General features: G+C 40.0%; 1 protein-coding gene across 11 annotated transcripts in view; it reads right to left on the bottom strand.

Annotated features, from left to right (window-relative positions):
• The window catches only part of PPFIBP1 (PPFIA binding protein 1), a 204,749-nt gene that overhangs the window by 117,842 nt on the left and 60,632 nt on the right, over positions 1–26,275 (bottom strand). For 9 of the 11 annotated variants that reach the window (XM_066258010.1, XM_066258013.1, XM_066258012.1 and 6 more), the window contains exon 2: positions 12,026–12,118. The exons of the other annotated variants lie outside the window; for them this stretch is intronic. The gene's annotated coding sequence lies outside the window, so the exon portion shown is untranslated. The remainder of the gene's footprint in view (positions 1–12,025; positions 12,119–26,275) is intronic. 11 annotated transcript variants of the gene reach the window in all.

Genomic DNA, 26,275 nt, shown 5'->3' with positions numbered 1-26,275 from the left:
CACATAAGGATTCAAAATGCATGCTAAAACCACGACTGGCTGTTGGGAAACAAGATATGCATTCGGTCTCCAAGAATTAACCCTGAGTTTATGTATTAGTTATCAAGGAGATTAGGACTGTTTCAATGGACAAGTCCAGTGAACACAAACTTAATTAAGTGATTAAAATTAGCCTACCTACCATCTTATATGTACCTTCTGAAGAGAAGCAGTGTATTCTTGCTAGCAATGTTTAACCTGAATCTAACCATTAGGAAGCCACGTCAGATGAACCCAGATTAAAAGGCATACTTCCAGATAACTGTCATAGACTTTCCAAACAGGTTCATGTCATGAAATACCAAATAAAAACAAAACAAAACAGGCAGGGAGATAAGACCGGTCATAAAGGAGACTAAAAGATAACTTTTTTTTAACATTTGGAAAGGTCTGAGTAGGACTGTGAATGTGAGACTTTCAAATGGTCCAAGAAAAAAATAGAAAAATTAGAAAGCAAATATAAAAAACATTAACAAAAACTCCGTTAAGTAGGAAATCCATATCTCACTAATAAAGTATAATACTTACTGTACCTGTGTGATAGAAATATCTTTAAAATGCACATATTTAAAGCATAAAATAAAAGGTGACGGAAGACAATTTGACTTTGGGTGATGGGTATACAATATAATCAAATGTCAAACTGATCTGGAGATGTTTTCTCTGAATCTATGTACTCTAGTAGATCAATGTCACCCTGTTAAAATTGTCTAAATAAAAATTTTAAAAAATAATAAAGCATAAAAAAATTTTACTATAAACAAAACTTAGGTATTAATTTGACTTCTCAAGTGATACAAGCCGAGCAATCCCTTCATCGGCATTTATCCTGGCACCTGCCTTTGGGCCTTTGGATTCACCACTGGCTGCAAGGAACTGTCAGTCTCACAGGTTAATGCATAGTCACACCCTAAGTACTTCTAACTGTAAAAAGGCAACACGGTCCAGTTGAAAGCAGATTAGCATCTGGGCATTTTTCAAAAACATTTCAGAATTCAGGAGTTTATTTAGCTTCTGTTGAAATTTAAAAGAATCTTTGCCTGGTGGAAAGCTAGGCTCTCTGCCCTCAAATAATCACAAGTTTTAAGGCCTGGCTACCTCATGTTTACCTTCAAAAAAAACTTCTTAGATATTGTCTCTGCTTCTCACAATCAGGAACAGCTTGCCACTTACAATACCAATTCCTGTGAGTTATTTTGATTTTCTTTTATTTTGAGCAGCGCCAGATTGCTCTGCTTCTTCAAGTCGCCCCAGAATGCACTGCACATACTGGAGGACTTTTGAGAGCCTACCTCTTATATGATTAAAGCTACACATTTTTCTTAAACAAATGCACACATTCATATACACTAAACTCTTTGCAAACAATTCATAAAGTTCAGTCTCCCTGAATCCTCTAATTAATTCTAGGTTCAAAACCCAAGTTCTTTTTTTTCTTTTAATTAAATTAAATTTATTGGGATGACACTGGTTAACACAATTATACAGGCTTCAGATACACAATTCTACAACACATCTCTGTACACAGTATTGTGTGTTCACCCCTCCATGTCAAGTCTCCATCCATCACCATTTATTCCCCTCCATACCCCTCCCTCCAGCAAACCCCACCCACCCAACCCCAGCAATCACCACCCTGTTGACTGTCTCTGAGCAAGTTCTTACAGAAGCTTCCTGACTTCATAACCCAGGTCCTCACTGATTTGCTGTGGATCCTTGGAAAGTTATTTGACCTTTCTGGGCTTTCCATTTTAACCGTAAAATGTTATATTAGTAGCACTAACCTCAAAGTGTTGTGGTGAGAATTTAGTAAAAGTGCTTGACACACAGTAAATGCTTACAAATTTTAGCTGCTGCTAGTTGCTGTCATGTACCTCCTTTGTTTTAAAAATCTGCCATGACTCCTAATGACTACAGAATTAAGTCCAAGCAAACTGTCATTATCTCTCTCTATAAAAGGATCCTGACATACTTCTCAGTCTTTTCACAATGCTTCCCCCTTGACCCTCAGATTCCTTGCAGTACTTGTCTCCTATTATTGCTCTCTGCACTTTCCTGCCTCAGTGCCTTTGCTTGTACAGGTCCCTGCCCTTGGAACTGCCCCAACCATGTGCCCTCCTTCATTTTGCCCTGCTACCCACCTTACTCTTAAAATGACCCCACAAGGCTCAGGTTAAATTCAAGCTCTTCTATAGAACTAAGTAGGTTGGAAATAATCTCACCTTCCTGTTTGTGACCACAGCACTACCCATAGTGTGTATTGTATCCTGTTTTAGAGAAATGTGCTTCCACGTCTTTCTCTCCCACTAGACAAAAGCCGCTGTGTTCAGCTTATCTTTTCATGCTCCAAAGCCCTTGGCCCAGTTTCTCCTGCACAGAAGTTCCGTGATAACCCTCTGGTGAAACAAATGGTTAATCTGCAGGAAATAATTAAATAGATAATATCTGAAATTGAATGTCATTTCCTCTCATATAAAATTTAACTAGCTTCTACTTTAATTAAAACTAGTCCCTGGATGTTTATATTGGGAACTGGGTAGCAGGGGCAGAGATGGATGTTTCCTGAGTGGAGAAGCTCAGTTTTGTACAACAGATTAACTAATTAACAAAAGAACGGCCACATCTTTCTACCAAAACCTGACAGTCTATTTCTTTTTTATTTAAAAGGATTTTTTTAAAGCCTTCACATTACCAAATTCTCCAGATAATGTTTAGATTCTCCAGATAATGTTAGATTCAGTAGTTTAAATACATTTACTGAATATTAACATGCTAGAAGCTGGGCGCAAAGATGAGAAAAACAGAGCCTTCCCTTGAAGAGCTCATACTTGTGGGGGAGATGGGCATCTCACCAGACATAGCACAGAAGCGATATTCTGAGCTAGAGCCGAGAAAGACCTGCAAGAAGGAGCAGATAACACTGGCAGAAGGCACAGCCAATGCAAAGGCCAGAACTCCTAAAAGACATTTGTGGGAAACAGTGAAAAGTCCAGTTAGGCTTGAGCAAAGGCTGTCCTTCAGGACAATGGTAAGAGACAGAAGTCTGAAGTGGAGCGATGGGACCAGATGACCAAGGCATTTTGATTTGTATCTCATGGGGAGAAGGGAGTTTTTGAGGCAAGAGGTTGAGATGATCAAATCCACATTCTAGAGGAACATTTCCAGTAACAGCAGTGTGGGAGTGAGACTGAAGCAGAGAGAAGGTGGTAGCAGAAATATCCGAGAAAAAAACAAACTTCAAACCAGGCTCCATGGCAAGATGGAAGAAAGTCAAATTCTGTTCTAGCCTTAAGTAATTTTCACAATATGGTTCGTGGTCCTCCTACTCCTTTCTCAGGCCCAGCTACAATCCCCCCAAGCCCAACTCTAATGCACTGCTGTTTTTGACAATCAGTAACCACTGACAGGACATTATCTACGCTGAAAAGATGCATCAGACTCCTGAAGCACCCTGACGCGGACAGAAAGGCATCATGAGCGGGTTTCTCCTTGTTCTTTCGTTCATTAATTTATTTAGTGTTCATTCACTCACTGAGGTCCTACTATGTGCTGGTCATTATTAACCTTCATGCCAAGAACATGGGAACACACAAGACATTGTTCCTATTCTCTAGATGTTCAAAGCCTGGCAGAGTGTTAGCACTCATCTGTTCAACAACAGGATTTACTAATCAGGCAAGTTCTTCCTGCTGGTCTTCACCTTACATGAGGCGACTTATAAATGTGTGCTGGGTATTGGCTATAACACCAACTCATAACTCATTTTACCTTAAATGATTAGTTTGCTACATGAACTATAGAGCTGGGCTGAGGGGGTTCCTGCCATGATAATTGGGATTATTTCATATCATACAGTAAGTATTTTTGAATATGCCCATGCACTATAATTTCTTCACAACCCTGAAATCAATACTAGTGGTGCTAGCGTTGATTCATGGACATACACAGGGTAACAAAAAAATTGAGTTGCCCTGGAGCGCAGTCCAGCTGAGGTCAAACAAGATGATGCTCTGCCTTCTTGTTTCGGTTTGGATTTCATACAATAAACAAGGGTCCTTATTGCTGACATTTCTGTGCTGTTACTTGGTTATTTCTATGTTGAAAAAGGCCCCGAAACATATGGCTGAAGGGCCATCTAGTATTCCTAAGCGCAAGAAATCCATGATGTTCCTTGCAGAGAAAACGCATGCGTTGGATCAGCTCAGCTTTGTTCAGACATGAATCGTAGTATCATGAGTTCAATGACAATGAGTCAATAATATTAAATAGGGTGGCTTTAACAGAAACAAGGTTATGCATTGATCAGTTGAGAAAATGTTGTGGCCAGAGGCTCAAGGAACCTAAGCCTTACGTCCCCTAGGAGCAATGATTCCACATTCACTAATTCAGTACTCACAGACCTGTTTAGAAATGGTAGCAAGAATGGACTATATTATGGCAGGTAAAGAGTGCAAAGAAGCAGGCATCAAACACTGATATTTTTTCAGTAGGGCCACAAAGTGGGGAAACAGTGGTCGCTTTCTGGATCCTACAACACTGGTAGAATGTTCTGTCAATCTAAAACCAGTCAGACAGTTTCACAAAGACGTGTTTGCAACTCTGCTGGCTAACAAGGGAGGGCAGAGCAGGGACTTTGGGGAATTGCTCTTTTCTTCTGGGAAAGGTCTTATGCTTGCAGTTCTGCTACTTCATTTTTTCTGCTACTGCCTGAGGACCACTTATTTCATGCTGGATCCTTGTTTTCATGCCCCCCAACCCCACACAGGAAGCCCGGTGTGGGTGCAAGGCCTCTGAAAGCTGTGTTCTATGCCAAACCTCAGGCAAGACCAGTTTAGACCATGAAGCCAAAAAGTCCCAATTTCTCTCGGCAAATAATTCATTCCTTCATTTCTTAAACTGTATAAACAACAACACAATTTAAATCCCACCAAACCAACCAAAACTTATGCGACTGCCTCCGGAAACACATTTCCCATTGTAAGAGCTAACCAACCTCTGCAGGCAGGAAACACCTTCAGACAGTGGTGTTATTGGAAGCCGGAGGGCCTGCTCCAGGAATTCCACACGCTGGAACCACAGGCATCAAGGGAGAGTCCCATCCTGTCTTCTTGACTCCCTCCCAAAGTTGAGATTGTGTTTATTTTTTGAACAAAGCAGTCACCCAATTACAGATCTATTGAAAAGTTTCCAAGCAAGATGAGAGGCCAAGGCAAGGAGGAGGAACAGCTAATCAAGGGCAAGAAAAGCTGGATCCAAAATAAATATAGTACAAAACACCCAAAATAGCCCAGAAAGACAGCTGATGACCTTTTCTTCTAAAATCTCTTAATATCACAATGTCAAATGGCCTATGGATCTAAAGCCAAGTACATAATTACTACCATGAAGGTAAATGAATAAAGTAAAAACAAACATACAAATAAGAAAAGCTGCTTATACGATGGCATGTTGCGTTCTGAAATACAAACTGAAACACAGAAGATAAATACATTAATTGTACTGTACTTGGGGGTCAGTCATTGGCAAGGGATTATCTCGCAGTTCAAGGTAATGGTCACAGGAAGCTGCCAAGGCTGTTTGAAGCTCTGAAAGCTACCACAATGTCTAGGGAGATAACATATATATTAGCGCATATATATATATATATATATATAATGTTTTGTTTATTTTTTTTAACCTAAACCATATATATATATATATGGTTTACCAGAAAGTTCTGTCCGTTTTTGGAATAAAACAAAACACAAATTTTTCTTACCGTCAATAAACTTTATTAAATAATATAATTGCCATTATTATTAATGATTTCTTGCCAGCGTGAGGGCAATTTGTATATCCCATTTTTGAAAAATGTTTTATCTTTTGATGCAAAAAATTGAACCAGTGCTTGTTTGGTATCTTCTTCATTTTTGAATTTTTTGCCCTTCAAAAAATTTTGTTAAGGACAAAAACAAGTGATAGTCGGAGGGTACTAAGTCCGGGAAATACGGTGGATGTGACAGACAAGCTTCTGTAGCATTTCTTCCTTGTTGAAATTCGTAAAAATTACAGTGGCGTAAATGAATTTTATCAGTAGCCATGAGTACACTATCGCTTCACACATAAGACTAACGTGAATCAACTTTGTTTTAGTTAATTTGCTACGTCAGTATGTATACATTAAGTGATAAAATTAGAGAGGCACACATGCGCCAAATAAACATGTGCTTACGTGTCGAAACTTGTTGTGATAGAAATGGACAGAACTTTCCAGTAGACCTTATATATGAGCATATATATATATATATAGAATGTTTTGTTTATTTTTTTTAACCTAAAAACTACAATGGCTGTAAATTGCTACCCCCTTAACTTAGGTCTCCCCTTGGCTGAACCAGCTCTGGGCTATGATTTGAGAAGAGAACAGCATTATGGTATCCAAGGACCGAAGAACACACCCTGGGGAGCCAGGCTCACTTCTTTGATTATGACAGAGCAGCCTTGAGCTACTGCTAAACAACGATGTAAGAACTATTGAAAATCCCTTCTCCTACTTCTTCACTACTAAAGCAGCGCAGAGCTCTGGCTAATTGACATTCTGGTCCCAGAACCCTATTTTCCCCAAAATACCATAATATCAAACCACAGGTCCACTAAGTGAAAATCAAAATCCCCTTGAACCCTCTCCTTTCTTCTTAAACAAACTGCTGAGACTACATAATTAAGTGCCATCACAGATGCTCAGGGGACCAACTAAATGTATACACGCATGGCAACTTGAGCGATAAACACACCAACTGTCCGTTGCTCATACTTACACATGAACACGCCCCTTACATGTTTTGATTATTTATTTGCTAAACATGTAAACATATCCTTTCTCTCTGTCTGTAGTTACGTGCTTACATACCTGTAGTAAGGAGAAAAATAAAATCGAAGTCAGTGACTGCCAAGTTCCCAAGAGGTGAGGAGAAAACAGACTGAGAATCCGCAGCCCTCACAGACCCTCAGGCACAAAAGAAAGTTGTGCTGGAAGGAAAGACTCTAAAAGCAAAATTACGTCTCCACTCAATTGTAAAAGTGATCTTAGATATTTGGTAGGAGAGGGAACAGTTACTTTAAAAATGGAAAGAAAAATCTTGTGTAAATTTCATGATGAAAACAATTCATTTATGTATTGTCTCAAGTTCCAATGAACCAATGAAAACACCTATGTGACACACAAGTCCAAGTGAGACTGTCATCCCCCCAAGCAGTATTTTCAGAATTGTTAATATGAATTGCCTAGAATAAAGAATGCTTGACCCACAAAGAGTCAAGAGGAGAAAGCTTCAATCCCCCTAGAACACTGAAACTGATGGAGACTGCTAGAAGGGCCAGCAGGTAAGGGTGCAGGTGGAGCTTGTCTTTGGGGATGACATTTTCTCAGCACCTACAAATCGCCAGCTTAGAAAATCGTTACACAGCCAGGTGGAGTGGCAGCAGGCACGCCAGCCACGTAAGACGTCTCACCTCGATCTTGTACCTGCGGCCTTTCAGCCTCAAAAGCGGGATAGCCAGACAGCTCTCGCCACCATCTATGATCTCAAGAAGCGCAAGCATGTGGGAGAAACGGGGTGCACACTGTCCTCTGAGAAAAGTGTTATTTTTTTCTAGTTGCCAGTTGCCAGCACATCTAAATGACTGCAAGCACAAATATTACAAAGTTTTTACTTTAATTTTTTCTATATATGTATCAGCCTCACGCCGATTCCCCCGGGTATAAGAGGATAGAAGTCAAAACTTAAAAGTAATTATTAAGTGATAACACTACTTAGCATTTACTCTTATTTATTAACTCGATTTAATCCAATATTTAATTTCAATGCTAATTTTAAAACATACTTTGTAATAAATACTTTCTTCAACATCTGGAATGATACAACAAACTCAGATCTTATTTGGGACTCTGCCAACTGGGTAACTGCAACGTGGGAGCTGGGGGGTTAAACAGGGACCTGATATAAGGCCAAACATAGCTTTCAAAACCCAGCTATGCCATGCATTTATACGCGATGTCTTGTATATTTACTTATGTCGTTTATATATAAATATACACACCCTTTCATGAATAGAGCAAGTCCATTAGAAACGAGGAAAGTAAATGTCGCTGTGAAAATTAATTCATACAGACTCACATAGCCTTACATCAGTCACAATAGTCTGGTCATTTGGTGTTTTTCCTGCTGTGGACATTAATATTTTGTGAATTTAGGTCATGTCTTAAAACTAATCCTGCCCCCACTATCCTATGGACCAAAATCTGCTGTCACAAGAAGTTCTGCCTTGAGATAAAACCTATGAAAAAATTCAGCATTGAGAAAACACAAATACACGCAAAACTCGGTATTCCACGTAGAGGATTCCCAGAATCCTCCTTTGCCTCACAGCTGCAATTTAAACTAACCTCCTAATTGTACATATGAGGAAACTGAAGCTTGAGGTAAACAATATTCCTGAAGTTCCACAACTAGTTAACAGGAGTCAGAACTAGAATTTCAAAGTCTTGGGTCAAATGCTCTTTTTGACTCGTCCCTCTCACAATTTCCTTTTTAGAACACAAGAGTATTCATTTGTTAGCTCATAATGTCATCGACAGCAAAATCAAGCTTAACCTACACCATGTGCCTCAACAGCTAACTCAGAATATGCTACCAAGTGGAAAGATGTCCCTGACCACGGGCAGTTGGAATGTACACCCTCTGAGGCTGTGGTCTGCAGTGAGTCACCCACAAGCCTCTCACTGAAGGCCCCTGGAAAGTAAAAACACTTGTTTGCAAAATGCCTGGCAAGATTTGAGAGTATAATATATAAAATTATCATCTTCCTCTGCAAAATGACCGAACTTTCCCATGACTCTCAACTCCACTGGCCTCTTCTTCAAGTAACCACGTAAAGAACTCTCAAAAACCAAGAGTGTCTTCAACTGACTCACTCTGGGGAGGGACATGCCAGGGACACAGGGACAATTGTTTTCTTCATCTTTGCTTTGAGTTTCAGCTTAAGGTGAAGCAAGTAGGAAAATATTTTTGTTAGTGTTCAGCATACCTGAAAAAGAAACAAAGCTTATCTCATATTTTAAAGAAATGATCTGAAAATTCTTGCAAAGTATCAGATGCAGAGTCAAACAGGTGATGTTGGTGATAAAATCGGAAAAATAATGAGAATAGCAGCTACTTTTAGTGCCAGTGCAATGTGCCCAAAAGCCACTGCTGACACTATTGCAGCAAATTGTCATGGCAAACCTGTAAGGTGGGCATGAAGAGTGCTCACGTTACAAAGGAGGAAGCTGACCCAGAGGGGCCCCAGGGAAGAGGTGATGGAGCGGAGATCTGAACGCAGAACAGTTGCAGAGCAAAGCCCACATGCGCCCATCCTGTTTGTTTACTACACCTTTTCCTAGGTTAGTAAGTTTATTGATTAAGTTCATGCTTGGCTTTAAGAGTCATACTTTAGGTACTGATTTTTCAACAGTCCCTTGAAACAAACATTAAATTTAATGTTTGTTCAGAAAATGCTTTAAGAGTTCCTTCCGAGATCCAGCCTTGCCTGCCCAGATCAATTTTTATTTCTCTATTCATCTTCTTAGACTCTTCAGGTCTCACAGGCTGATTTTTCCTCCAGGTTGTCTCTTTCCCTGGCTTTTTCTCTGACTGGTTTCTAGGGGAACCCAGACACCTCTTTCTTCTGGACCCGTTTTCCCTTCCTCTTTGTCAGCCCTTCCTATACCAACCGAAGCTCTTTTCTGCCAGGGGAACAAGCGTTACCATCTCCACAGATATCACAGAGGGTTTCCACCTGGCCAAATGCCCAAAGTAATCCATGAAAACCTCTTCCTCTTCCTAACTAGCATGCTTAGAACATCCTGTTGAAACAGACATCACCTGGCTAAGTAAAATCAACTTGTCTGCTTTCACAGATGTTTACTCCAGCATCACTGCACAGAGCTGCAAATCTAAATTACTGAGTGTTTCCTGAACAAACAAACCATAATCATCACCAAAAGATAGGCACAAAAATATTCAATGAAGCACTATTTGTAATATATCCAAGCTGGAAAACGACCTGAATACCCAGCAGCTGTAAGAGATAACGAATACCATAACAAGGAAAATGAAAAAAGCAAACTATTATATATATATATATCATAGATGAATTCCACAAATGTAGTGAGAAAATTAAGCCAGACACAAAAGAGTATGTACTGTATGATTCTATTTACATAAACTTTTTTTTTTTTTTTTTTTTGCATTTTTCTGAAGCTGGAAACAGGGAGAGACAGTCAGACAGACTCCCGCATGCGCCCGACCGGGATCCACCCGGCACGCCCACCAGGGGCGGTGCTCTGCCCCCCAGGGGGCGATGCTCTGCCCATCCTGGGCGTCGCCATGTTGTGACCAGAGCCACTCTAGCGCCTGGGGCAGAGGCCACAGAGCCATCCCCAGCGCCCGGGCCATCTTTGCTCCAATGGAGCCTTGGCTGCGGGAGGGGAAGAGAGAGACAGAGAGGAAGGCGCGGCGGAGGGGTGGAGAAGCAAATGGGCGCTTCTCCTATGTGCCCTGGCCGGGAATCGAACCCGGGTCCTCCGCACGCTAGGCCGACGCTCTACCGCTGAGCCAACCGGCCAGGGCCTACATAAACTTTAAAAAGAGGCAAAACTAATCAATCAAGGGCATCAGAAATCAGAAAATAGGTTACTCCTGGGAGCATTAGGTGAGGAGGGTTATGGGTACTGGGAATTTTCTGTTAATCAGGTGCTGCTATACATGTGTCCACTCTGTCACAATTATTCCTTCAAGCCACCCACTTATGATTTGTGGTCTTTCCTCTATGTATAAACTACTTCAATAAACAGCTGACTGAAGGAGATCCTGGAGAACATCTGATCTGTTCTCCTTGGTTGGCATAAGAGTATTTGTTTCCCCCAGAAATTAAATATCTCAAAGACACAGGAAATCCAAGGAAAAGTTGAGACTGAGCATTAGCTCTCTTAACTCCCTATGCAGGTACCAAAGCTACTCCTCAAACGTGGGAGGGTATTTCTGTAACTTCAGTCCTTGCTGTGGCTACAGCCAAGGTTTAAAAGGATTAGGATCACAATCTTATTAAGAACACAACCCAGAAGTGTCTAATCTACCAACAGGTGTGCCAGAAAGAGTTTTAAACATTTAGGAAATGACGAGTGAGAAAGCCAGACAGCACTGTACTCAGACCCTGGGTTCTACCACTTACCAGCTATGTGACCATCAACAGGCTCCTGACCTCTCTCTCTCTCTCTCTCTCTCTCTCTCTCTGAATTTCAGTATCCTCATCAGGATCACTAAAACATTAACTGCTATTTTGTAAAGTTGGCAGGAGAATAACAAAAGGTAATAGCGTCAGAGCAGGACCTGACACATGGCAAGCACTCAGAAAAAATCGTCGTCGAATGAAAATTGAATTGAAGTAGCCAAGTGCTTGTCATTTAGTACAGGCTCCATCAATAACTATTATTATTATGATTGAGCAAAAGAAACAAGGAAGAAAGGAGTAAATAAGCTTATATGAAAACACCTCATTTTTCTAAGACTGTGGGGTTATATTACCAGCCAATCAACAATTCTCACTGCCTTAGATGGGGCACTGAAATGCTCTGAGAAAAAGAGCAATAAAGGATTTGAAGGCAGGGTGGTGCTTTTTATGTGCTACCAGGTCTGTGTTTTCCTTCTCGGAGCTAAAGAGTGATTTGCTCACTTACTGCCACAACATGCCTACATCCTACAAGCCATCTATGTTAGTCATATTAAATTTAGAATTAAAAAATTTTAAAGAGAGGGTGGGTCACAAATTTTCATAGACATAATGAGTAGACGGACACAGTCAAGTAACTTTACTACTGGGAAAAAGTTTAGACACTGAGCATACAGAAAGGTAATTGCGGGCCTGAAAGACATCAGAAACGAACACGGTGACAAGCGAGTTTACTCACGTTAAAAACAAAGGCTTAATACTGATATTTTTCTTCAGCTCTTCAAATCTTGCATGTATTTATTAGCAAACTGATCCATACAGTTCTTTAATGCTGAAAAGAAACAAATAGTATAGAAAAGACCCATTAAAACTAATTTCAAATTACAACACACCAGAAAAAAACAAAACCTACAGATGGTAAATCGTTGTATTAGCAAAGAACATCAAACTAGGTAACACATGTGTAATTAAATTAAGAAACTGTAGTAAGGACCAACAGGTTTAACTGATTACCCTTCCATTTATCCTTCTGTCATTTCTTCCTCACCATGCCCCCTTCCTCTCTTCCCCCAGACAGAACTCCTCCCTCTCAATCTTCCTTACTTCCTCAAGGACTAGACAACCTGAAATATTCTTTGAAGCCTAGTTTCTGCTGAAACCAACATCATAATTTTTTTTTTCTGTTTGACAGACAGAGAGAGGGACAGATAGGAACACAGGCAGGAAGGGAGAGAGATGATAAGCACCAATTCTTCATTGCAGCACCTTAGTTGTTCACTGATTGCTTTCTCATATGTGCGAGGGGTAGGGCTACAGCAGACTGAGCGACCCCTTGCTCAAGACAATGATCCGGACTCAAGCCTTGGGCTTCAAGCCAGTGACCTTTCAGCTCAAGCTAGTGACCATGGGGTACGTCTATGCTCCCACACTCAAGCCAGCGACCCCACGCTGAAGCTGGTGAACCAATGCTCAAGCCGGTGACCTCGGATTGATCTCTCCACAAAATTGACTGTCACCTCGGTGTCTGTTCATGCTGTCCCCTCTGCCAGAAAGGTCCTCTCCGCCGGTCGCTGCCCTGCTTTTCACCTCACTCACTCACTTCTGCTCCCTCATAAATACATCAGAAGCCACCTTCACCAGAAAGCTTTCCTGATCCCCCCACCTTGCTGCACTTACCTCTCTGTACTCTAAAAGGGTGTTCATGTACATCTCTCCAAATAGGCTCTATATTCCCTCAAGCCTGAGCAGGCAGTGGCACAGTGAATAGAGCATCTAAACCCAAAAGACCCAGGTTTGAAACCCTATGGTCACTGGCTTGAGCCCAAGGTTGCTGCCTTGAGCAAGAGGTCATTGGCTTGGCTGCAGCCCCCTGGTCAAGACACATATGAGAAAGCAATCAATGAATAACTAAGGTTCCACAACACTGAGTTGATGCTTCTCATCTCTCTCCCTTCCTGTCTGTCCCTATGTATCCCTCTCTCTGTCTCTCTATCACAAAAATAAAATAAAATAAATTCCTTTAAAATAGGAACCATCTTGGGCATCTACATGACAAGTGGAAAGTGACCACCATCACAGAAGATAGCAGAAGTAACCGTCCTTCTGCCCTCAAAAGGGATCCGCTTCAGGTGGGATACTATGACTAGAGAATATTCTGGAAGCAAAGGCTAGTTCTTGTGATTTCTATCCCTTTTTTCTTTTTCCACTTTTCAGACTATAACTTAGGTCTCGATGCTGCCATGGTAACCAAAAGCCTTAGAAGACAGGCTTTTCAGACAGTTGGACTTTTAGGTGAAGGATTTTGAACATCCCAGTTGAGGGCCATGCCGGTAGCACCTCTTGCACATGGGCAGCCACCAGGGCAGAGAACAACAGAGATTGAAAAATGAGATGAGCTTCTCTCAGAGTGGGGTGAGCAGGGGACAGGCCTGGGAGAGAGGCCAGGGGGAACGCAGGGGGCACTGCTACCTGCTGGGAAGCAGGGCGGCCCGCTGGCCTCTGTCATGGCCAGGAGGGGGACAGGGATAACAGCAAGGAAAGGGGTCTGGGGGAGCTGAAGGGAAAATGCCAAGGACTACTGAGGGAGAGAAGAGGACAGGAAAGCAGAGGTTAACAATTATGACCTCCCACCCCAAAATAAGTGATGTGTGTGAAGTATTAATGAGTATGAAAACTCTGCACATACACTTGGGCTCTTCTTGGTAAAAGGATTAGAGTCCCATAAATGTCTAAACATGGACCCCTTGCTGTCCAGGGTTCACAGATCATACTCATCATTCATTTCGTGGGCAATGAGCCGGGCTACTGGCAGCCAAAGAACAGCTACTCCAGAGACCTCCTCAGTCTCACCAGACCAGCCGGAGCAGGAGGGCACAGATTCTAGGACACAAGCCCTCTGCTGTCACAACTCAGGTGTGTCCTGTAAGTCTGCTCTTTCTTTGTTCATTTTCTTTCTTTAAGATCTATCGAGTGATGTTAGTGGGGTATTGAAATCCCCTACTATTATAGTATTGCTGTTGATCTTGCCCTTTAAATCCATCAAAGTCTGTTTTATATATTTAGGTGCTCCTACTCCTATATTAGGTGCATAGATATATATAATAGTTATATCTTCCTGTTGGATTTCTCCCTTTATCATTATGTAGTGGCCTTCTTTATCTCTTACTATATCCTTTGTTTTAAAGTCCATTTTGTCTGATATAAGTATTGCTACCCCAGCTTTTTTTTTCATTTCCATTTGCATGAAATGTTTTTTCCATCCTTTTACCTTCAGTCAATGTGCATCTTTTGTTTTAAGGTGTGTCTCTTGTAGACAGGATATGCACAGGTCTGTTTTCTTATCCATGCAGCTACCCTATGTCTTCTGATTGGATCATTTAATCCATTTACATTTAAGATTATTATTGATATGTAGTTGTTTATTGCCATTTTATTCTTTAATACTGTATTCCTCTTTTGCTATATTCTTTACCCACTTTGATCTGTTTACAACAGGCCCCTTAACATTTCCTGCAGCATTGGTTTGGTTGTAATGAATTCCTTGAGTTTATTTTTTTGTCTGGAAGCTTTTTATTTCTCCTTCAATTTTAAATGATAGCCTTGCTGGATAAAGTAGTCTTGGTTGTAGGTTCTTGTTCTGCATTACTTTGAATATTTCTTGCCATTCTCTTCTGGTCTCAAGTGTTTCTGTTGAGAAGTCCGATGTCATCCTTATGGGGGCTCCTTTGTAGGTGATGGCCTTTTTTTCCTCTAGCAGCTTTTAATATTTTCTCTTTATCTCTTAGCTTTGGTATTTTAATTATGATGTGTCTTGGTATAGGTTTCTTTGGGTTTCTCTTTAATGGAGTTCTCTGTGCTTCTTTAACTTGTGAGAGTTTCTCCTGCATTAATTTAGGGAAGTTTTCAACTGATATGATTGAACAAAGTCTCTATCCCTTGTTCTTTCTCTTCTTCTTCAGGAACCCCTATGATGAGGATATTATTTCTCTTCATGTTGTCACAGAGCTCTCTTAAGAGTTTCTTCAGACTTTTTGAGTCTCTTTTCTTTTTTCTTCTGCTTTCATGCCTTCATTCCACTTGTCCTCCAACTCGCTGATTCGACCCTCAGCTCCATCCATCCTGTTTTTAATTCCTTCCATTGTGGTCTTCATTTGTGATATTGTATTTGTCATCTCCGACTGATTCTTTTTTAGTATTTCAATATCCTTTTTTATACTTGCTATTTATTTATTTAGGTTTTCATAATGACCATCCATTGCTGTTCTAAGATCCCTAAGCATCCTTACAATCATTATTTTGAACTCTGCATCTGGAAGTTTGGTTATTTCCATATCACTCAGTTCATTTCCTGGATGTTTTTCTTGTGGTTTCATTTGGATTGCACTTCTCTGTCTTCTCATTATATCTGTGTGTTTGGGTGTTTTGTTTGTAGAGCTGGTTAAATCTAGGCTTGGTGTTGTCTGCCTCCAGTTTTCAATTGTGTTCTCATTACTGTTATATATCATAATTTTCTTTGTTCATTTTATGCCATTTGTATCATCTCTACACCATTTTGTTTCTTATTTTTACATTCGTCAGGTTTAAGTAAAACACTGCATTACCAGTACAACTGGTTTAGTATAAGGTCTACCAGAAAGTTCTGTCCGTTTTTGGAATAAAACAAAATACAAATTTTTCTTACCGTCAATAAACTTTATGGAATAATATATTTCCACACCCATCCTATCTTCCAAATATGGTCTGAAATGGTTTGCTGAGCTGAATTAAGCCTTTCTGTGATCTCCGATGTTGTCAGAAAAGGATCTTGCTCCAACAATGTCTTAACAACATCGTCATCAATCAAAGATGGTCGCCCAGAACGTGACTTATCAGAAAGGTCAAAATCATCTGTTTTGAATTTTTCTAACCATCTTCTGCATGTCCTATCAGAAACTGTACCTTCACCAAATACTTTCAATAAATTTCTACATGCTTCTGTAGCATTTCTTCCTTGTTGAAATTCGTAAAAATTACAGTGACATAAATGAACTTTACCAGTAGCCATGGGTACACTATCACTTCACACATAAGACTAACATGAATCAACTTTGTTTTAGTTAATTTTTTACGTCAGTATGTATACATTAAGTGATAAAAATAGAGAGGCACACATGCGCCAAATAAACGTGCTTACGTGTTGAAACTTGTTGTGATAGAAACGGACAAAACTTTCCGGTAGACCTTATATTTGCAAAAACAATTTCCTCTTGGTAGACATCTTGGGAGGGGTTTGATGAAAAATATCCAAGACACAAAACACAAATTGCTGTACTGAATCTGGGATAACAGTTGAAATGGTGCACATGGAGATGGTAGTGCTATCAGAAGCTGGTCTGCACTGTTGTACGCCCAGCTGGGCAATGCTTGCGCTGCCAGATGCGGAGCAGTCATGGCTAGCAATTATGGTCATAAAGTCGAATGGTCATAAGTTGCATAGGTCATAAGTCGATCAATATTTGTAATTTGAAAATATACTGCCATCAATATACATGGAGCTTTAACATTGCTTTAGACCAGCTTTAACATTGCTTTATGATATGCCTAAAAGAAAGATGACATCTATCATCACAGCACACATAACCAAAGTTTTGTTGTTATTGTAATTCTTTCTCTAGTAATTAAATCAAGCTCTCAGAAAAATTCAATTCTAATAAACTGTTTTTAAAAAATTGCCCACACTAAGTAAGTAAGCCCTGTTCATTTTTTAGTGTTGTATAAACCTGCTTGACAAGTATGAACCTACCTCTGTGCATCAAGCAATGTACTTTACAAGCCCTTACAATAAATATTCTTTGCAAAGATTTAGAACTTTAAATATTCTTTGGTGTTGTCATGCTACATCTCAGAAAGCAAGTCAAAGTATTTAAAAACAGGAAATATTTCAGTACCTCTTCATTCATTATATCAAACATTCTATGAAGCTATTTAGCTGCATGCCAATTATGACCAGGTTCTCTGCTTCAATTGAAGATTTTGGTGTGATTACTATTGGTAATTACTATTAGTGTGTCACATACAGAGGACTGGGGCAGGCGCTGGAGGAGGCCAACTACACTAAAAGAAATGACTCCAAGGACACTGGCTTGAGCCCAACGTCGCTGACTTGAGCAAGGGGTCACTGGCTCTGCTGGAGTTCCCAGTCAAGGCATGTATGAGACAGCAATCAATGAACAACTAAGGTGCCCTTATCCATTGATGCTTCTCATCTCTCTCCTTTTCTGTCCTTCCCTGTCTGTCTGTCTCTCACTAAAAAAGAAAAGAAAAGAAAAAAAAAAGAAAATGTAAGTCGCTTTTGAGGTGCTCACTCTTCAAATACCTCAGAGCTACCTCCATCTTAATGAGAAAGCAAAATATCTCCAAGTTAAATATTAGAGATACTATGTCATGTGTGCTTTTCAAATGTATACATAGTCAGGGCTAGTCCTAGACAAAATTCTGAAGTAAGCGTGTAGCAGCTTCCTTGTTCTATCTGTGCCTTTGTAAAGTCGGTGACTCCAGATGTTTAATCAAGGTGGGAAAAAAATAGGATAGGCTCCAAAGTTCCAATGACTTGAAGGATATCCTTCCTGAGGACATTTTTATTCAACAATAAATAAATAAACAAGCTTCAGAAGGCGAGTGCTTAACATCACAATAAAATGCATTACGGAATTTCAGGCACAAATGGGGGTAGAAATCATCTTGAAGGAGTTTCTCAACTCAGGTTTATATTTGTCCTTTTAGCCTTCCCTAAAGCTAGCTTCATATAGGACCCATATACAGGGGTGGGCAAAAGTAGGTTTATAGTTGTAATACAAATAAATAATACAATAATTATTGAATAATATATAATACAAGAATAAACTCTTTCATATACTCACAACTGTAAACCTACTTTTCCAAACCAATTGTATATACACCAAGCTCGGTAACATTTAAGCAATTAAGGATGTATATATATTCAAGCATGATTTTAAGATTAGCATGTGTGCCTGACTGTGGTGGCACAGTAGATAAAGTGTCAACCTGGAACGCTGAGCTCTCTGGTTCGAAACCCTGGGCTTGCCTGGTCAAGGCGTATACAAGAAGCAGCAATGAGTTGATGCTTCCCGCTCCCCCCTCCCCATTTCTCTTTCTCTCCTTCCTCTCTCCAAAATCAATAAATAAAACTTTAAAATTAATAGATATATGAAATTCCAACTGCCCTTTTGTTGTTCCACCTGGCTGCCTGACCTCACCCTTACTTACTGGATAATCGCCCCTGAGGAAGAAAAGTTCTAGAAAGCCAATCAACCGCTCAAGAAGGAGCATTCCAGAAAGCTGAAATCCTAAAATCGTAAAAGGGAACATGCCAGAACTTTTGACTCAGTACCCTCTCAGGCTCTCCCAAACACTATATAATTCTCCCCTAGTCTGTAACCAGTGCTCTTCTCCCTGGGAGAAGTATTTGGCAGGGTTCCTTTCTTTCTTTCAATAAAGCCTGTTACTCTGGTCTCTTCGGACTCCCATGAATTCCAACAAAAATAAATAAATAAAGTCTTAAAAAGAAAAAAAGATTAGCATGTATGTGCTACAAAAGTAAAGTTTTACTAATCAGCAGTTTTCAAAGTGTCTAGGAACCCTCTCCCATAGGTGTTTCTGAGCACAGAGGCAGGAGGAGTGGGTATGTGGTAATGGGCAGAGTGGTTTCCACCTTTACTCTTTTATAATTTGATCTAAAACATACTTGGAGAAGACGTTCCTTGAGCTACCTAGAAATAGTTAAAACTAAATGATTACATTAAAGGTAGTGCAGGAACATTCCAATGAGTTCATAATACAGCTGATCTAGAATAGTAATCACACCAAAGTCCAACCACCATCCCTAACAAAGACTTTACGGGAAAACGTTAAGCTCTAGGCTGGGTCCCAGCACACAGGTCAGCCTCGGTCCAAGTAGGCGGGAGCCAGGCCTTCTCTTCCTTCCTACCCAGTGCCTTTGTCTCCTGCCCTGGAACAAACAGCAGAAAGTAGGACACTTATGCTTCCTTGAGGACTGAACCAACAGTGAGCGGACGAGAACAGAGTGGGGAGAGCCTATGGATATCACAGAGGTGGGGATAAAAGGACTCCAGTGGAGAATGTGACATAGTGGGTTAATATGAATCAGTCACTTCCCCAGACCCTACGCCAATCCCCATCAGCCTCCTTGCTAGAAATGACATGTGCAAGGTTTAGATACTCCATATATGTGCAGACCTCTTTAATAGGAGGAAAGAGAATGGCAGTGGGACCGCTTAAAGAGTAGAAAGAAATATACCTATGTCCTGTAAGACCCAATTCAAAACAACATGCAAAATTAGAAACCAATTTTTTAGAGTATTCTAAGACAGTACTGCCTGAACTTGCTCCAGAGGAATTCATGTAACTAAGAGGCACTAAGTATATTCATCCCTCCCTCGGCACAGAGCTCCAATTATTTGACCCAACCAGGGCTGAATACATAAAAACACTTATAAACATAAACCACTAGATTTTTTGAGTTTCCATCATGAGCCTTGTTTAAGTAAGTCAAAGATATTCTTTGTTATACAGTTTTGATCAAATGCAAGGGATTTTGGTCATTTCCTCAGAGACAGACTTAAGCTATAAATATGAACCAACCAACAGAGCCAGCTACTCACAAAAAGGCTCATTGACAAGTTTAACTTAAAAACAAGAACACATTATTAAACTGAAAAATAAGCCATAAAAAAAAATCCAAACCCATGCAAGCAACATTCTTAGTAGAAAATCCCACAGTGTAATGATGACAAAGATAATTACAAATAGCTTTTTATTTGACTCACAAACTTTTCCTATACAGATTTTTCAAAAACGAACACAAAAAACAATCTGTATTTGTGTTCACTTAATAAAACAAACCCTTACCATCCTGCTCAAACCTCAGATCCCGAATTCCAAGAAAATCCTCCAAACCATTAAATAAATGACTTCTGTATGTCCCTTTGCAATGAAAAATACATTTACTACTATTACTTATTTTCTAAATCCCTTTGATATTCTAAAGCAGGACCATTGTAACTGAGAGGTACATGTTAGACATAATCATTAAGAAGTGAAGTTACTGTTTATTATGATGATGCCATAGTTCATAACTTAAAACTAAACTAAAACTCAAAGTCTCTATTCAGTTATGACTTAAGCATCCAAAGCAGGAGTCAGAAAGCAGGGCAGAGGCGACCTGCCGCCTGTTTCTGTAAATGAAGTTTTACTGGAACACCACCATACCCGTTCACTTACATGTTGTCTAGCTGCTTTTGCAAATGATAGAGGTGAGTAGTTGCAACAGAGACAGAAAGAATTGCAAAGTATACAATATTTATTATCTGATCTGATCCTTTAAGAAAAAGTTTGCTGACCTCTGGTCTAGGAAACAGCTACCTCAGTGAACTAAATCTTGAAATAAGAAACAGTAAATCTGGTTTAGTCATCTTGCTGGATAACTACCTAAGTCATTTAACCTTTAGCTACTTTAATTTTCTCATTTACAGTATAATAATAAATAACATTTACTGGGAACTTATGTGCCAGGCACTATTCTAAGGGCTTTATTTTTAGTAAATTAACAACAAATTCATTCAATTCTGACTAAAAATCCCTGTGAAAAATAAATGATTATCCCCATCTTACAGATGAGTACACTGAGGCGGAGGTGTTAAATTACTTGCCCAAGGCCATATTGCCGTTAAGTGGAAAAATCAGGATCAGAACTGGGTCAAGAGCTGGTATTATTCATCTCTGTGCTAGGTTGATAATAATTTTAATTTTTAAAAGTTACAGATAATAAAGGAAATCTTAAAAGGTCTACTTGTTAGAAATGTTCATTAAAGACAATAAAGTATACTTCTGTATAGTTTCAGATCCAGATTCCTAAAATAGGACTATAAATGGACTTCAATAGACTTTTAAGATCCTTCTGACTTTAGGTATTGGGAATATAAAAGGCCACAATACTCTTTTTTTTTTTTTTACCACAAATAATTAAAAAAATCAAACTAACTGACCAATGTCTATCTTCCCCTTGGTGAGCAAGGCCTCTCCGGGCAGTCCAGCCCTTCAAAGCCTTCAGTTAACAGACATACCAGAGGGACCTTAAATCTTCCAAATTTGTTCCCTTCTAGTGTTATCCTAGTTTCTATTTGGGAAAAGGCTGAACAAACACAAGAGAAGTTATGGAAAGATTTAGAATAGCCTGGCTCTATCCAGACACTGCCTGTCACATAGTTCAGGAAGATGTCCCCTTGCTGAATCATCCCCACTTCCTGAAGTTTGCCAGGATGTTTGGGGGAAAGTTGTCACCTAAAATGTGACCCAATGCTCTTTTGTACTAAATGATCGGTTTATATGATCCAAAAATAAGGGGAAAACATACTGCTAGGTTAGTCATCACCAATTTCACATTTAGATAGAGATGGTCTTAAACTTATCTTTTTAAAATCAGGTGAGTGTTGAAGTGGCTTTAAGTGTCTGCAGAGTCCAGTCCAAATCCTTGAGTTGGACATTTGAGATCCTCCTCATCTTACCCCTTACCTACTTTCCTGTCTTACCTCCTGTTTTTGGTCTTCCACGTAACCAGGATGGCCTGTTTTTCCTTCAGCACATCATAGCTGCCCCTGCTTCTGAGAACATACTGATTCTGGAATCCCCTCATTTCTCCTTTGCTACCAACATCACATCCAGTGAAGTAGCCACATCGCTGGGCTAATATTGTGGGATACAGATTGTATTTTTTGTGAGGACTAAATTCTCACACTGCAGTTGGGAAACAGGTACTCAAAAAGACTATGCTGAAGCCACATGTCAAAAGTTCAAAGTGCTATAGGACTCTGATTGGGGGACCTAAAAAGACTTTAGAGAAGCCGTGACTGTGTTGGACCTTAAAGGAAGGAAGAAAGGCCAAGTGCCTGAGTTTATAAAGTTGTAAAGTAACCAGATAGGATAGACGTTTCTATCAGAAACTTCAGAGTCCAACAGACCTGGGTCCAAAATCCTGGCTCCCTTTGACTAGAAATAGGGATTAGAGGAGTTACCATCAAATAAATCAGGTTAATTTCTAACCATGCTGAAAACCATATTTGTAGCCGGTTTTCATGTCTTGTTCAAATAACATAGCCTTTCCTATTATGTCCTCACAGTCTTCCCCTTCTCTTATTGCTAATAGGATTTAGTATTTCAACCCATTCATTCATTTGGGCATTTGATCACATATTGATTTTCACTGTTTAAATATTCTAGAAGTATGTTTTATCACCTCAATAAGACTTTGTTACCAAAGAATAGACTCTTTCAAATAGACCCCCCCTGGCATTGTCAAATTACACATTTTTTCTTTCTTTCTTTCTTTCTTTCTTTCTTTCTTTCTTTCTCTCTCTCTCTCTCTCTCTCTCTCTCTCTCTCTCTCCCTCCCTCCCTCTCTTCTCACTTCCTCACTCCCTCCCTCTCTTCTTCCCTTCCTCCCTCCCTCCCTTCCTTTCGAGAGAGACGGGAAAGGAGATGAGACGTATCAACTCATAGTTGCAGTACATTGGTTGTTCACTGATTGCTTCTCATATGTGCCTTCACTGGGGGGCTTCAGCTAAGTGAGTGACTCCTTGCTAAAGCCTGCAACCTTACGCTCAAGCTAATGACCTTAGGCTCAAGCCAACAACGTTGGGCTTTAAGCCAACAACCTTGGGCTCAAGCCAGAGACTATGGTATCATATTGATGAACCCATGCTCAAGCTGGTGATCCCAGTGTTTCAAATCTAGGACCTCAGTGTCCCAGGTCAACACTCTATCCACTGCGCCACCACTGGTCAGGCAGTACTGTCAAATTTCAGGTTCAAGATCTCTGACAAGTAGTGCTAATTTAGCTAAGAAGCAAATTTGAATTATGAGGTTGGGCTGTTTGGCTAGTTACACGATGCCCAACCAACCATAAACATCTGTATTCCAACATGGCTTTGTTTTCTGACGTAAAACCTCTTTCTTTGGGCAATGGTTAGGAAAAAAGCTAACACCTAGGGTCAGTAACAGAAGGAAAGACCAAGTTAAGCAGGTGCAAGAAAGTAATGACTACTAGCTAAAAAAATAAATCAGACATTAAAGAGTATATATATTATATATATGATATATATACCTATATATATATATAATGTTATAGTGTATCTGCAAATCTGAAGACAAACAAAGAAAGGGCTTGGACTTCATCCCTTATGCTTTAAGACAGTGGTAGTCAACCGGGTCCTTGCCGCCCACTAGTTATAACTAGTGGGCGTCCCAGCTTTCATGGTGGGTGGTAGCGGAGCAACCAAAGTATAAATAAAAAGATAGATTTAACTATAATAAGTTGTTTTATAAAGATTTATTCTGCCAAACTTAGCAAAAATTTGACAGAAAGTACTTGGTAAGTAATTATTATTATATGCTTTAACTTGCTGTAACTCTGCTTTATAAATTTTATAAAGTAAAGTTACTTCCCTACTTTATAAATCACCATTACTGTGGAACCAGTGGGCGGTTAGAAAATTTTACTACTAACAGAAATACAAAAGTGGGTGGTAGGTATAAAAAGTTTGACTACCCGGCTTTAAGAGATGTTAGTGTACAGTTTTTTGTGTGTTCCCACAATACCAAGCACCATGCTGTAAATATTAGCTGAATGAATACTGTGATAATTACTGATGCTCATAGTCCTTATGAACCTATTTTTCATGCCACAATCAAATTGGTCATAGTCAAATTTCCCTCAAGATGCCAACATTTTAGTATTTGCAATGTCTACTAGCACAATACATCAAATAAGGCCCACATATTTTTATGTTAGCATGTTGCTTCACAATTATATTTGTAGAGTACTGTTTAGTGATGGCTTGCTTTTTTTCTTTTAATTCTAAAGTTTTCATGCATAGCTTTCTTTGCAAATCCTGGCAAATTATTTTTTATTTCCCACAAAAATATTCTAATTCAAAAATGCTAAGCAATTTTGGAATTCAAAAATTTGAAGTTCAAGAATTTTGAAAGTTTTGACTGAATTGAGTGAAACGATTAAAGTCTTCCATAAATGGCCCTGGCTAGTTGGCTCAGCGGTAGAGCGTCGGCCTGGCGTGCAGGAGTCCTGGGTTCGATTTCCGGCCAGGGCACACAGGAGAGGCGCCCATCTGCTTCTCCACCCCTCCCCCTCTCCTTCCTCTCTGTCTCTCTCTTCCCCTCCCACAGCCGAGGCTCCATTGGAGCAAAGATGGCCCGGGCACTGAGGATGGCTTTGTGGCCTCTGCCTCAGGCGCTAGAATGGCTCTGGATGCAACAGAGTGGTGCTCTAGAGCAGGAGTCCCCAAACTTTTTACACAGGGGGCCAGTTCACTGTCCCTCAGACCACTGGAGGGCCGGACTATAAAAAAAACTATGAACAAATTCCTATGCACACTGCACATATCTTATTTTAAAGTAAAAAAACAAAACGGGAACAAATACAGTATTTAAAATAAAGAACAAGTCAATTTAAATCAACAAACTGACCAGTATTTCAATGGGAACTATGCTCCTCTCACTGACCACCAATGAAAGAGGTGCCCTTCCAGAAGTGCGGCGGGGGCCGGATAAATGGCCTCAGGGGGCCGCATGTGGCCCGCGGGCCATAGTTTGGGGACCCCTGCTCTAGAGGGGCAGAGCATCACCCCCTGGTGGGCATGCTGGGTGGATCCCGATCGGGTGCATGCGGGAGTCTGTCTGACTGCCTCCCTGTTTCCAGCTTCGGAAAAATGAAAAAAATAATAATAATAATAAAATAAAATAAAGTCTTCCATAAAGTTATACAGCGTGTCCGTAAAGTCATGGTGCACTTTTGACCGATCACAGGAAAGCAACAAAAGACGACAGAAATGTGAAATCTGCACCAAATAAAAGGAAAACCCTCCCAATTTCTGTAGGATGATGTGGCAGCATGTGCGCACACGCAGATGATGACATAACACCATGTATACAGAGGAGCAGCCCACGGCCATGCCAGTCAAGATGTGGACGGTACAGAGGAAAGTTCAGTGTGTTCTGTGGCTCACTAAATTCGAATCCGTGACCAAAGTGCAACGTGAATATCGGCGTGTTTATAACGAAGCGCCACCACATAGGAATAACATTACTCAGTGGGGTAAGCAGTTGAAGGAAACCGGCAGTTTGGTGGAGAAACCCAGTTCTGGTAGGCCATCAGTCAGTGACAGTCTGTAGAGGCTACACGGGATAGCTACCTAAGGAGCCCTAAAAAATCTGTGCGTGAGCCCACATTGAACTGCACTGAATAGGTATGAAACTGGGAGAGTTTTCCTTTTATTTGGTGCAGATTTCACATTTCTATCGTCTTTTGTTGCTTTCCTGTGACTGGTCAAAAGAGCACCATGACTTTACGGACACACTGTATATGAAAATAAACATATGCACGGTTGCATGTGGTGTGGGACAGTGTTCTGGAGCTGGGGTGAGGGAATGAACATGGCTCCCTAGGGCACCAAGTTTTCTTTGGGGCAAATATTTTAAACTTTATTTTTTATGACAAATATGACCTGTAGTGAAAATTTTATGTAACAATGTATTAAAACTTGTTTTTATGAAAAAATATTATGAACTATAATGTAAAATTTTCCCAACAATATAAACAGTACATTTCAATTAAATTTTGGGCAAGAACTTTAGAATACATGTTCCCATTAGTTGCACGTCTTAAAGCATAAGCATAGTTAGAAATCAGAGATTGCTTACCATACAGTCATATCCTCACAAAAAAATAATTTCTAGAAATGTTCTGAAATATGTCCTATCTCTGTTGAAATTGTAGGAGAAACAGAACACCCCCCTAAAATTCTAGTCCCTACAGCCAAGAAATTCTATAGAATCAAATCCTCCCACCTTTATCATCGACTATTTCATTGTTATAAATATCATCCAAAAATATGAAGTC

The sequence above is a fragment of the Saccopteryx bilineata genome, chromosome 2 (genome assembly GCF_036850765.1).
Source record: "Saccopteryx bilineata isolate mSacBil1 chromosome 2, mSacBil1_pri_phased_curated, whole genome shotgun sequence".
Lineage (NCBI taxonomy): Eukaryota > Metazoa > Chordata > Mammalia > Chiroptera > Emballonuridae > Saccopteryx > Saccopteryx bilineata.
The sequence above is the reverse complement of the archived record's forward strand: the minus strand, read 5'-3'. Positions and strand labels throughout refer to the sequence as shown.